The sequence below is a fragment of the Bos indicus genome, chromosome 15 (assembly GCF_029378745.1).
Source record: "Bos indicus isolate NIAB-ARS_2022 breed Sahiwal x Tharparkar chromosome 15, NIAB-ARS_B.indTharparkar_mat_pri_1.0, whole genome shotgun sequence".
Lineage (NCBI taxonomy): Eukaryota > Metazoa > Chordata > Mammalia > Artiodactyla > Bovidae > Bos > Bos indicus.
The window spans coordinates 25,398,817-25,413,762 of NC_091774.1; positions in this window are offsets into that span (position 1 = coordinate 25,398,817).

The window sequence follows — 14,946 nt, forward strand, 5'->3', positions numbered from 1 at the left end:
CTTTGTTGGCAAAGCGATGTCTCTGCTTTTTAATATGCTGTCTATGTTGGTCATAGCTTTCTTCCAAGGAACAAGTGTCTTTTAATTTCATGGCTGCAGTCACTGTCCACAGTGATTTTGGAGCCCAAGAAAATAAAGTCTGCCACTATTTCCCCATCTATTTGCCATGAAGTGATGGGACTGGGTGCTATGATCTTAGTTTTCTGAATGTTGAGTTTTAAGCTAGCATTTTTACTCTCTTCTTTCACCTTCATCAAAAGGCTTTAGTTCCTCTTCGCTTTCTGCCATTTGGGTGGTATCATCTGCATATCTAAGGTTATTGATATTTCTTCTGGCAATCTTGATTCCAACTTGTGCTTCATCCAGTCCAGCATTTCATATGATGTACTTTGCACATAAGTTAAACAAGGTAACAACATACAACCTTGATGAACTACTTTCCCAATTTTGAACCAGTCCATTGTTCCACATCTGGTTCTAACTGTTGCTTGTTGACCTGCATACAGGTTTCTCAGGAGGCAGGTAAGGTGGTCTGGTATTCCTATCTCTTTAAAACTTTTCCACAATTGGTTGTGATCCACACACTCAAAGGCTTTAGCATAGTCAATAATAAAATACAGATTAATAAAAAAGACAGATATCTTCTTGTATGGAACACTTTGATAGCTTCCCATTTTACTTAAGATAAAATCCATCTTAGGGCTTCCCTGTGGTCCAGTGGTTAAGAATCTGCCTGTCAATGAAGGGGACATGGGTTTGATCCCCGGTCCAGGGAGATTCCACATACCATGGAGCAACTAAGCCCAAGCACCACAACTACTGAGCCTGTGTTGTAGAACCCACAAGCCACAATTACTGAAGCCTGTGTGCCTCAAGCCTGTACCCCACAAAAAGAGAAGCCACCGCAGTGAGAAGCCTCACACTGCAATGAAGAGTAGCCCCTGCTCACTGCAACTAGAGAAAGCCCGCATGCAGCAATGAAGACACTGTGCAGCCAAAAATAATAAACACATAAAAACCCATTTTAGCAGATTCTTTGTGATATGGCTGGCACTGGCCACCTTCTCTCTTCCGCTTTCATCCTCTTCCTCCTTGACTAACCCCTAGCCACATTATCTTCTTTCAGTTTTGTGAACACCCTTTTGGTAAGTTTGCTCATGGAATTTCCTCTGGTTCCATCAGGAGCCCAGGAAAAACATGGCAGGTGCAAGCTTGGTGACCCACGAGAGTTCAGTAAAAGGTGAGATGTAAGGGAGCCAACCAGGCATGCTGCAGGGAGCCATCCATTTCTGGCCCCACAGGACCTGTGTGGAGACAGTTACTGATAGAATGGTGGCTTTTAGGAGGTCAAAGTTGATAACCAGTAGGTTTGTGGACACTGAGAGTGCAGGGCTCGCTATTCATGAAGATGACTGGAGTGGTTAGTATACGGCAATGCCTCTTTGCACATTAGCCTGAAGACTTGCTTGCCTTATGCAGAAGTCTGCTTCTCTTCAGAGTCACTGTTGGTCTTGTGGTCAGGGCCTCGCAGAGCATGTGTTGAGGCCTCACATAGTAAAAGACTTTTTTTTTTTTAAATGTTATTGAAGTATAGTTAATTTACAATGTTGTATTAATTTCTGCTGTACAGCAAGGTGATTCAGTTATATACTCTTTTTCATTATGGTTTATCACAGGGTATTGAATATATACCCTGTATATTCATACAGGGAGTATTGTGTAGCTCCCTGTGCTATACAGTAGGACTTTGTTGTTTTTCCATCCTATATTTAATAGTTTGCATCTGCTGATTCCAACTCCCAATCCTTTCTTCTATGCCCCCCGTCCCCCTCCCAAGCAACCACTAGTCTGTTTTCTATGTCTGGGAGTCTGTTTCTACTTTGTAGATATATTCATTTGTGTCATATTTTATATTTCTCATATAAGTGATATCATATGGTATTTGTCTTTCTCTTTCTGACTTACTTCACTCAGTATGAAAATTTCTAGGTCCATCCATATTGCTGCAAATGGCATTATTTTGTTCTTTTTTATGACTGAGTAATATCCCATTGTGGTGTGTATGTATGTGTGGGTGTGTGTATACATTTACACATGTGTCTTGGCTATTGTAAATAGTGCTGCCGTGAACATTGAGGTACACGTATCTTTTAAAATTATGACTTTATCTGGGTATGTGCCCAGGAGTGGGGTTGCTGAATCATATGGCAACTCTATTTTTAGTGTTTTGAGCAAACTCCTTGGTTGTTTTCCATAGTGGCCACACCAGCTTACGTTCCCACCAACAGTATAAGAGGGCTCCCTTTACTCCACAGTCTCGCCAACATTTCTTATTTGTAGACTTTAGTAGAAGGCTTCTTGGTCTCGGGTATGCAGGTACTCACACAATTCAATTTTGAATTTAAAAGCAAGACACAGGTGGTTTAGTGGGTAAAGAATTCGCGTGCAGTGCAGGAGATGCAGGTTTGATCCCTGGGTCAGGAAGATCCCTCGGAGGAGGAAATGGCAACCTACTACAGTATTTTTGCCTGGAGAATCCCATGGACAGAGGAGCCTGGCGGGCTACAGTCCATAGGGCCACAAAGAGTCAGACACGACTGAAGCAACTGAGCATGCATGCATAATCAGTATTGACTTGGGAGATGCCATTGGCAAGCTGGCCTATGAAGGTCACCCTGTCGTAGCCTTGGTTCCTGGCCCTCCAGAGAGCCGTCACCCCTTCACTGGGGTGGATGAGCAGGACAGACAGGGACACCTGGCCCTCCCAGAACAGGGTGAGGCTCACAAAGTAGGTGCCATTGTTGAAGTCTGTCACCTTTCCAGAAGCATGCCTTCAGGGCTGGGGAGGACATCCTGGCCCTGAGGAAATCCCCGCCATATTCCTTCCTGCGTCCCAGGTGGTCCCCCATCTCCAGCAGGACGTCCAGCCGGTCCCCCCTGCAGTATGTGTCCCGAGGGCTGAGGACGGTGGCTCTGCTGTGTGTGGCGCTGGTGGTGGAGCTCACGGTGGTGAAGGGTCTGGGTGGGACCAGCTGGTCTAGTTTCTCCATGATCCTTTTTATTCTCAGCTTAGTCTCTGTTGGTGAAACTGCTGGATCGAGTGGTACTGCATGGTGTCAGACCATTTTGAAGGTATTTCTGTGATGTACAAAGGTAGGCAGCTCTTATTCATACCAAAATTGAAATGACAAAGGCAGTACACAACTGAACTTGTCTCTGTTAACCTTAAGGATGTATTTATATCTTTATTAACACATTGTCACCAAAGAGTCAAATCCAGGAACTTCCATAATCAAAGTGCAGAAAGCTTTTGGTAAAACATATGTGTCGATTATTCCATTTTTTACTTCTATCACTTCTATCCATAGGATATTAATGTCCATTAGAAATTAATGATCCGTGGCACCCCACTCCGGTACTCTTGCTTGGAAAATCCCATGGACGGAGGAGCCTGGTAGGCTGAAGTCCATGGGGTCACTAAGAGTCAGACACGACAGAGCGACTTCACTTTCATTTTTCACTTTCATGCATTGGAGAAGGAAATGGCAACCCACTCCAGTGTTCTGGCCTGGAGAATCCCAGGGACGGGGGAGCCTGATGGGCTGCCATCATGGGGTTGCACAGAGTTGGACACGACTGAAGCGACTTAGCAGCAGCAGGTACATATACACAATGGAATATTACTCAACCATAAAAAGGAACATATTCGAGTCAGTTCTAAAGAGGTGGATGAACCTAGAGCCTATTATACAGAGTGAAGTAAGTCAGAAAGAGAAAAACAAATGTCGTATATTAACACATATATGTTGAATCTAGAAAGACAGCACTGATGAACCTATTTGCAGCGCAGCAGTGGAGATGCAGACATAGAGAACAGACTTACGGACATGGGGCAGGGCAAGGGGCAAGGAGAGGGTGGGATGAATGGAGAAAGTAACATGGAAACATATACGCTGCTGCTAAGTCACTTCAGTCGTGTCCGACTCTTAGCAACTCCATGGACGGCAGCCTACCAGGCTCCTCCATCCATGGGATTTTCCAGGCAAGAGTACTGGAGTGGGGTGCCATTGGCTTCTCCAAACATATACGATACCATATATAAAATAGATAGCCAATTGGGAGTTTGCTGTTGACTCAGGGAACTCAAACCAGGACTCTGTAACAACCTAGAGGGCTGGGATGGGGTGGGAGATAGGGGGTAGGTTCAAGAGGGAGGGGACATAGGTATACCTCTGGCTGATTCATCTTGATGTATGGCAGAAACCAACACAGTATTGCAAACTAGTTATCCTTCAATTAAAAATAAATTAAAAAAATAATGATCCTAAAAAATACATGACTAAGACATTTTGATTAAGTGGTTACAACTGTACATTGAAAGAAGTAAATATTAAGAAATATTTCACCATGTCCAAGTACTAATAAAATGAAAGGAAAAATCATAATAAACAATAAGTATTTTTAACAGTGAAATATCAAGTTTTTTTGTAAAAATTTACTAATTTTTAAATAGGTACCGTGTAAACATGTAGCTCAGTTGGTAAAGAATTGCCTGCAATGCAGGAGACCTGGGTTCAGTCCCTGGGTCAGGAAGATCCCCTGGAGAAGGAAATGGCAACCCACTCCAGTGTTCTTGCCTGGAGAATCCCAGGGACGGGGGAGCCTGGTGGGCTGCCATCTATGGGGTCACACAGAGTTGGACACGACTGAAGTGACTTAGCAGCAGCAGCAAACATGTAGTTCAGTTGGTAAAGAATTGCCTGCAATGCAGGAGACCTGGGTTCAATCCCTGGGTCAGGAAGAGCCCCTGAAGAAGGAAATGGCAACCCACTCCAGTATTCTTGCCTGGAAAATCCTATGGATCAAGGAACCTGGCAGGCTACAGTCCATGGGGTTGCAAGAGTTGGACACAACTTAGTGACCAACCCATCACCAAACATGGTACAAAATTAAAAAGATACAAAGTGGAAAGAGGTATGAAAGAAGCCTTCCTCTTTCATTCCTTTCTCCTGTCACACAGTTTTACACCCAGCATTAGTCACTCTTATAAATATCTTTCCAGAGCCTATGTATATATTCACATGTGTGCATGCAAGCACACTACATATATTCTCTGTTAAAATAAATGCTGGCATTATATGCATTGTTCTGTGCCTTGCTTTAATGTCAGGATGTATTCTGAATCTTTCTTCATCTCAGAACATATTGAGCTATGTTCATTAAGATGGACACAAAATATTTCATTCATTCATTAAGGTGGACACAGTATCTTTCATTGAATGGATGATGGACACAAAATATTTCATTGAATGGCTGTATCAATCTTTAACCATTTGCTTGTTGGTGGACATATAGATTTCCTCAAATTCTGCTAATACAGTGTTGAAATTAATAATCTTGTACATATATTCTGGAAATGGAGTTACTGGGTTGAAATTTAAGGGCATTTTTATATGTACTAAAAAATGGAAACATTTATGCTTTTGTTCTAGTATTATCTTTAACAAATATGTGCAGGAGGTTTATGTAAGACATTTAATCTTCTTCAACATTATCTCTTGATTTGTGACCTCATGGATTGTAGCCTCCCAGGCTCCTCTGCCCATGGAATTTTCTAGGCAAGAATACTGGAGTGAGTTGCCATTTCCTACTCCAGGGTATCTGCCTAATCCAGGGATTGAATTTGAGTCTCTTGTATCTCCTGCACTGGCAGGTGGATTCTTTACCACTGTGCCACCTGGGAAGCCTATATATTATCTATAATGTGTAGCATATTATACTATAGTTTAATTCAGTTCAGTCGCTCAGTCGTGTCTGACTCTTTGAGACCCCATGGACTGTAGCATGCCAGGCTTCCTTGTACATCATCAACTCCTGGAGCTTACTCAAACTCATGTCCATCGTGTCAGTGATGCCATCTAACCATCTCATCCCCTGTCGTCCCCTTCTCCTCCCTCCTTCAGTCTTTCCCAGCAGCAGGGTTTTTTCCAATGAGTCAATTCTTTGCATCACGTGGCCAAAGTATTGGAGTTTCAGCTTCAGCATCAGTCCTTCCAACGAATATTCAGGACTGATTTCCTTTAGGATTGACAGGTTGGATCTCCTTGCAGTCCAAATAACTCTCAAGGGTCTTCTCAAAACCATAGTTCAGGAGCATCAGTTCTTCAGCACTCAGCTTTCCTTATAGTCCAACTCTCACATCCATACATGACTACTGGAAAAACCATAGCTTTGACTAGACAGACCTTTGTCAGTAAAATAATGTCTCTGTTTTTTAATATGCTGTCTAGGTTGGTCAGAGCTTTTCTTCCAAGGAGCAAGCATTTTTTAATTTCATGATTGCAGTCACCATCTGCAGTGATTTTGGATGCCTCCCAAAATAAAGTCTGTCACTGTTTCCATTGTTTCCCCATCTATTTGCCATGATGTGATGGGACCGGATGCTATGATCTTAGTTTTCTGAATGTTGAGTTTTAAGCCAACTTTTTCACTCTCCTCTTTCACTTTCATCAAGAGGCTCTTTAGTTTTTCTTTGCTTTCTGTCATAAGGGTGGTGTCATCTGCTTATCAGAGGTTATTGATATTTCTCCCACCAATCTTGATTTCAGCTTGTGCTTCATCCAGCCCAGCATTTCACATGATGTACTTTGCATACAAGTCAAATAAGCAGGGTGACAATATACAACCTTGATGTACTCCTTTCCCAATTTGGAACCAGTCTGTTGTTCCATGTCTAGTTCTAACTGTTGCTTCTTGACCTGCATGCAGATTTCTCAGGAGGCAGGTCAGATGGTCTGGTATTCCCACCTCTTGAAGAATTTTCCAGTTTGTTGTGATCCACACAGTCAAGGCTTTGGCATAGTCAATAAAACAGAAGTAGATGTTTTTCTGGAACTGTCTTGCTTTATCGATGATCCAATGGATGTTGGCAATTTGATCTCTGTTTCCTCTGCCTTTCCTAAATCCAACTTGAACATCTGATGTTCACGGTTCACATACTGTTGAAGCCTGGCTTGGAGAATTTTGAGCATTACTTTGCTAGCTTGTGAGATGAGTGCAATTGTGTGGCAGTCTGAGCATTCTTTGGCATTGCCTTTCCTTGGGATCATAATGAAAACTGACCTTTTTCCAGTCCCGTGGCCACTGCTGAGTTTTAAAAATTTGCTGGGATACTGAGTGCAGCACTTTAATAAAATCACCTTTTAGGATTTGAAATGGCTCAACTGGAATTCCATCAGCTTCACAGCTTTGTTCATGGTGATGCTTCCTAAGGCCCACTTGACTTCACATTCCAGGATGTCTGGCTCTGGGTGAGTAATCACACCATCGTGGGTATCTGGGTCATGAAGATGTTTTTTGTATAGTTCTTCTGTGTATTCTTGCCATCTCTTCTTAATATCTTCTGCTTCTGTTAGGTCCATGCCATTTCTGTCCTTTATTGAGCCTATCTTTGCATGAAATATTCCCTTGGTATCTCTAATTTTCTTGAAAAGATCTCTAGTCTTTCCCATTCTATTGTTTTCCTCTATTTCTTTGCATTGATCACTGAGGAAGGCTTTCTTATCTCTCCTTGTTATTCTTTGGAACTCTGCATTCAAATGGGTATATCTTTCCTTTTCTCCTTTGCCTTTAGCTTCTCTTCTTTTCTCAGCTATTTGTAAGGCCTTGTTAGACAACCATTTTGCCTTTTTGCATTTCTTTTCCATGGGGATGCTCTTTATCCCTGTCTCCAGTACAATGTCACAAACCTCTGTCCATAGTTCTTCAGGCACTCTGTATATCATATCTAATCCCTAGAATCTATTTGTCACTTCCAGCGTATAATTGTAAGAGATTTGATTTAGGTCATACTTGAATGGTCTAGTGGTTTTCACTACTTTCTTTAATATAAGTCTGAACTTGGCAATAAGGACTTATGATCTAAGCCACAGTCAGCTCCTGGTTTTGTTTTTGCTGACTGTATAGAGCTTCTCCATCTTTGACTGCAAAGAATATAATCAGTCTGATTGGTATTGGCCATCTGGTGATGTCCATGTGTAGAGTCTTTTTTTCTGTTGTTGGAGGAGGGTGTTTGCTATGACCAGTGCATTCTCTTGGCAAAACTCTGTTAGCCTTTGCCCTCCTTCTTTTTGTAACTTACCTCAAGGGCAAATTTGCCTGTTACTCCAGGTATCTCTTGACTTTCTACTTTTGCATTCCAGTCCTCTATAATGAAGAGGACATCTTATCCTTATCCATCAGAGGGCAGACAGAATGAAAACCACAGTCACAGAAAAGTATCCAAACTGATCACATGGACCACAGCCTTAGCTCAATGAAACTATGAGCCATGCCATGTGGGGACACCCAAAGATGGGCGGGTCATGGTGGAGAGTTCTGACAAAACGTGGTCCACTGGAGAAGGGAATGGCAAACCACTTCAATATTCTTGCCTTGAGAACTCCATGAACAGTATGAAAAGGCGAAAAGGTGTGACACTGAAAGATGAACTCCCCAGGTCAGTACATGCCCAATATACTACTGGAGATCAGTGGAGAAATAACTCCAGAAAGAATGAAGAGACGGCGCCAAAGCATAGCAACACCCTGTTGTGGATGTGACTGGTGATGGAAGTAAAGCTGATGCTGTAAAGAGCAATATTGCATAGGATCCTGGAATGTTAGGTCCATGAATCAAGGCAAATTTTAAGTGGTCAAACAGGAGATGGCAAGAGTGAACGTCGACATTTTCGGAATCAGTGAACTTAAATGGACTGGAATGGGTGAATTTAACTCAGATGACCATTATACCTACTTCTGTGGGCAAGAATCCTTTAGAAGATATGGAGTAGCTATCATAGTCAACAAGAGAGTCCTAAATTCAGTACTTGGGTGCAATCTTAAAAACAACAGAATGATCTCTGTTTCCAAGGAAAACCATTCAATATCACGGTAATCCAAGTCTATACTATAGTATAATGTAGTATATACCATGTATTGTCATATATAATATGTAGTATAATATATATAAATAGTATATGTAATAAATAAATACCAGTGTATTATGTATAACTTGTTTATTAAAACATATTTATAATATATGTGTATGTATGTGTGTGTGTGTGTGTGTGTGTGTATGTACTCACTAGCTTTAAAAAGTATCTTTAAATACCAGGCTAAAAAATGATAAGGAAATCTCTCCTCCTCCATCTTTTGCTATTTACATTTCTGTGTTATTGCAATTTATTTATAATATTTGTGTGTCAGAACACACATAACATTTATGGTTTCCCAACCATAATTTCTATAGTTTTTTTTCCTTTTTTTGGCAGGTACTATATAGTTTAGTGGATTCAGTAATTGTCATTCTTTTTGTAAGTGATTTTATCATGTGTCTCTTTTTTAAGCTGGTCTTCAACATTTTAAAAAGAAGGGTTTAGAGAGACTAAATCCCCTGTGTTTGTTGTAATAGTTGGATTAAAAAAAAGTTTGAATCTATAAATAACTTGAGATTCATTTGATATGTGGTATAAGGTGAGAATACAAATTAACTTGTAACCTCCAGGATGATATCTAGTGAACCATTTTGCTTATTACTTCTGTAACCTTCAGAAAGATGAAACTGTCCAAGGGACAAATGAAAAATTAAAATATGCTTTCCTTCTAGGAAACTCAGACTTCAAACAGCAAAACATGTGTTCAATGATTTTGAGGATTTAGGGAAGAAAACAGTTCAAGTAATTAGCTACAGAACCTGTGTTGGGGAGAAAAGGAAATTGGGGCCAGATAGGGTCTTGTGAGTTGAAAGAAAATGAAAAAATCAAGGAAGCAGTGCCTGGGACATAAAAGGCATTCAAAACATTTCTGTTTGCCGCATTTGTGTGATTTCAAGGATTTTGGGAGGTGGAACAAACGTTGTTGTTGTTTAGTTGCTAAGTCGTGTCTGGCTTTGTGACCCGTGGACTATAGCCTGCCAGGCTCCTCTCTCCTTGGGATTTCCTAGGCAAGAATATTGGAGCGGATTACTAGGTCCTTCTGCGGATGATCTTCCCGAACCAGGGATCAAACCAGCGTCTCCTGTGTTGCAGGCAGACTCTTTACCATCTGAGCCACCAGGGAAGCCCTGAGTACAAGCATACTGCATACTTTGGAGATACTGTGGGTTTGATTCCAGATCCCCACAATAAGCAAATATCAAGTTAAAGTGAGTCACATGAATTTTTTTGTTTTTCCAGTGCATATAAAGTTACCTTTACACTATAGTGTAGTCTATTAAGTGTGCAGTAGCATTATGTCTTAAAAAAACCAAAGTCCGTACCTCAATTAAAAAATACTTTATTGCTGGAAAATGCTAACCATCATCTGAGCCTTCAGAGAGTTATCTTTTCGCTGGTGGAGTGTTTTGCCTTGATGTTGATCTCTCTGGACTAATGAAGGTGGGCTTATTTTGTTTTATATATTTTTTTTATTTTTGGCTGTACTGGGTCTTCACTGCAGCATGGACTTTTCTCTAGTTGCAGAGAGCGAGAGCTACCCTCTAGTTTTGGTGTGAGGGCTTCTGATTGCGGTGGCTTCTCGTCGCAGAGCACAGGCTGTAGGGCCCGCGGGCTTCAGTGGTTGTGGTTTCTGGGCTCTAGAGACAGGCTCAATAGTTGTGGCACACAGGCTTGGTTGCTCTGAGGCATATGGGATCCTCCTGGATCGGGGATTGAAACTGTGTCTCCTGCATTGGCAGGTGGACTGCCACTGAGCCACCAGGGAATCCCCAAGGTGGACTTATTAATTGTCCTAATTTCAATATTGTTGTGTCTCAGAACAGAGAGGTCTGAGGAGAGGAAGAGAGGGAAACAGCCGGTCGGTGGAGCAGTCAGAACACACACAACACTTATCAGTTAAGTTCATTGTCTTACATGAATGCAGCTTGTGGTGCCCCCAGACAATTATAAGAGTAATATAAAGATCACTGGTCACAGATCATCATAACCAGTAAAATAATACATAAATGTTTGAAATATTGCAAGAATTACCAGGATATGACACAGAGATACAAAGTGAGCAAATGCTTTTGGAGAAATGGCACCAATAGATTTGTTCAACTCAGGGTTGCCACAAACCTTCAATTTGTTAGAAAATGCAATATTTGCAGTATCTAAAAAAAAAAATGCGATAAAGCAAAGTTCAATAAAACAAGATATGCCAGTGAAAGAAATGTGGAAGATTTGTGGAATGTGGAAGAAGTGTGGCTGTGGTTAAAAAGTGTGAGATGTCAGTTGGGTGGTAACAAGGTTCAAGGTGTGACTTTTAAAGTGGGTTGTCAAAATATATTAGACATGAAATTTCCTGGTACTTAGAAAAAATTGCCAGAAGGCTTGAAGTTTGAATTGGTTTGAATGTGAGATCTAAGTTGTTTCTGGGCAATGGAAGGATTTGGGGAAGATGAAGACTTAACCAGCTGCATAATTATTTTGTGAATATGGGGAGCCAATCAACTTTATGAGGTAGGTCCTATTTTTATTTATTCCATAGATTAAGAAATGAAGTGTATAAAGTAATATCAATATTACTAATTTCACTTAATCGATATTAAATAATTTTCCTATCGCCATAGAATGAGTAACTGCCAGAGTCAAGATTCAAGTCCAGCCAGTCTGACTCTCAAGCTTGTTATCTGACCATTCTGTAGCCCCACTTCCAGGTGTCTGGGTGGGGAGGGTTTATGTGTGTATGTGTGTGTGTATTGGGGCTGGGTTGTTAGTTTATGTGACTACAACCCTTGGGGATGGTACAGAGGCTGAGCAGGACTCAGAACCTGTCTTATGGGGCAACTCGGGGAGCTCTGGAGTCTATTTCGAATCTATAAGAGAATGGAATGGAATGCATTGTGGGATGGAAGGGGAATTTTCCATTCCATGGTTACCCTCATCCTCCAAGACTGAGGTGGTTCCCAAGGAGAAGAGACTTAATTAAAAGAAAAAGCAAACCTTTTAAGCACTTCAGAAACTATGATATTTCTTTAAAATATATTGAGCAATTTATACATTTGTTCAACACACACTTTAGTATCTGTCTTGTACTAGGCAGAGTATGTGTGTGTGTGTCTGACTCTTTGAGACCCCATGGACTGTAGCCCATCTGGCTCCATTGCCCATGGGATTTTCCAGGTGAGAATATTGGCGAATACTTTTCCACCCTCAATACATCACCAGGTAATTTAATGCTATGTTCTTAGTCTGACCTGGGATAGATTGAATTCTGAGAGAGGTTTTATTGAATAAGTGGAGAACTGAAATTTAAAAATAATTGTGGAACACTTGCAGTTATAAAAACAATCCATGCATTTAGCCCTAGCATAGGTGCTAGCAGTATTTTATGAATCATCTTATTTGAAAACGAGAGAGCAGACTAGGGAGGGTCTGCTCACTAAAGTGAAGTGAAATGAAGTTGTTCAGTCATGTCCGACTTTTCTTGACCCCATGGACTGTACCCTACCAGGCTCCTCCATCCATGGGATTTTCCAGGCAAGAGTACTGGAGTGGGGTGCCATTTCTTCACGCAGAAAATGAGCCCTTTTGTACACGCTGTGCCTTCCAGAAGGCTTTACCTCTAGGTTGCTCCCTTTGTGCATCCTCTGCTGTGCCCTTGAATCCTACTCATTTTTCTCTGTCTTGTTTCAGATATCACTTCCTTCAGAAGTTTTCTCTGGACTCAATGCTGGGGGGTTGGCATCCTTTTGTGGCAGGTATCACAGAGTGTTGCAGTAGTTTGATACTGATTGGTATTCTTTCTCGTTTAACATTATGTTCCCATCCTGAGGTCACCATATAATAGTTGTTGAGTGAACAAGTGTTGTTTCATGAATGATTCTCAGAACAGAGCCTTCTTCTTTATAATCACTTTAATATCTTCTCCGTGGGGATCTTTGAGGTTCTCAGTATGTGTCATGAGCATAAACAAAAAGGAAGGAAAGCAAAAACAAGGTGGCTAGTGGCTGCATGTAATGTTTTGGAGACCCAGGCTTCCTTCTCCTTCGATTGTTTCTTCTTTATACATTCTACATTATAATGTCAGCTCCATGTCCCTCCTCCCTCACCCAGAAAACAGGTGTAAAGAAGTGTCAACAATTATTCTCATTGTGAACACAGAATTTTGACCCTCACCCCCTTCTTCAGGCTTCCCAGGGGGTCCTAGTGGTAAAGGATCTGCCTGCCAATGCAAGAGAGGCAACACAGGCAGTTTTGGTCCCTGTGTTGGGAAGACCGCCTGGAATAGGAAATGGCAACCCACTCCAGTGTTCTTGCCTACAAAATTCCCTGGACAGGGGAGCCAAGCTATAGCCCATGGGGTTGCAAAGAGCTGGACATGACTGAGCACACACACATACACACACTCACTCTTCTTCACAGATGATCATGGATCTTTGTTTTATCTTGTTTCTTCCTCTTCTGGGCTTATAGAAGGTTTCTTATTGATTGTATTTTTAATTTTTTTTTGTATTCTTGCTATAATTTTATTTTATATTTTTTAATGTGGGATTGATCTGTAGCTTTAGTCTTAATTGAGGTATAGATGATTTACAATATTGTGTTAGTTTTAAGTGTACAGTGTATTGATTCAGTATTTTTGCATATTATATTCCACTATAGGTTGTTACAAGATAAGACACTGCGTATAATTCCCTATTACGTATCAGCTTTATATATAGCAGTTTGTATCTGTTAGTCCTATACTCTCAATTTGTCCCTCCCCACCTTCCTTCTCCCTTTTGGTAACCGCAAGTTTGTTTTCTGTATCTGTGAGTCTCTTTCTGTTTTACATGTATATTCATTTGTATTATTTTTTAGATTCCACATGTAAGTGATATCATACAGTATTTGTCTTCCTCTGACTTACTTCACTAAGCATAATGTTCTCTAAGCCATCCATGTTGCTGCGTTGATTAGTTTTTAAAATGTGTTACGTCCCTTTTCTGTGTACACGACGAGTTAGCTCCTGTTCTATGTCACGTCTGCATATATAGGGATGTGCACCATTCATTTGGCAGGTGTGGTTTGGATGCTGCTATGCGCCTGGTCCTGTTTGATAAACTAGGGATGGGTTCCTAGGAGGCAATGGGGTCATGGCTGGCATCTCCGTGGAGGGTGGAGAACACATAAACCAGGGGTTGGGGAGTGGGAAATGGGGGAGAAGACATCTTGGGCAGGAGAGACGTTGGTACCAGAGCAGCATGCAGGCCCTTAGGGGCCTCTGAATGCCACACCCTGGCCGAGGTCCCAGCTGCACCCCTGGCGGCTCTACTGCAGCTTTGTCTCTGTTCATCCTCTTCTTTGTCATAATCATGCAAGTGCCAGGAGAAGGACCAGACTGTGGAAAAAGAATGACAAGGATATTTCATGAGTGGTGATGTGGACGTTCCATTCTGTCAAATCTATCTTGTCATTGTCTTGTCTAACCATCTGTTGCTTGTATGAGGGAAGCTGGGTTAGGGAGTGACCCTTAAGAATACTGGGAGTGAGGTGTATAGGTGTGCCTGTTCACAAGGTGTGTAGGTATCTGAAAGCCTTAGACCTCCTGTGAAGCCAGATAGGCTCTGCTAGTATGCAGTGATGGAACCCACGTGTTCCTGCACTCCAGTTGTAAACCTTTGGGTTAAATATTGCTCTTAGCTATTTGGTGTATATCTTCTCATCGACATCCCTTCTGTTAGGAAGCACTGCAATCAATATGATTGAGGCTTTGCTACCAGGACAGTGGCGAGAATGACTGTGCTGCCCAATAGCAGCCAGCTTGCCACAATCTTCCCAGAGTACAGGGACCGTGGGAGTAGCTTTGCACATTCAGCCCTACAACAGTGGGGCCCTGGATCTACATTTTATGCTGAAAAGTGTAAAAGCCTGAACATACCTAGGTAGCCAAAGAGCCAATAATCACATTTTTAATTTGAAAATACACCTGTGAGATCTTAAAAAAT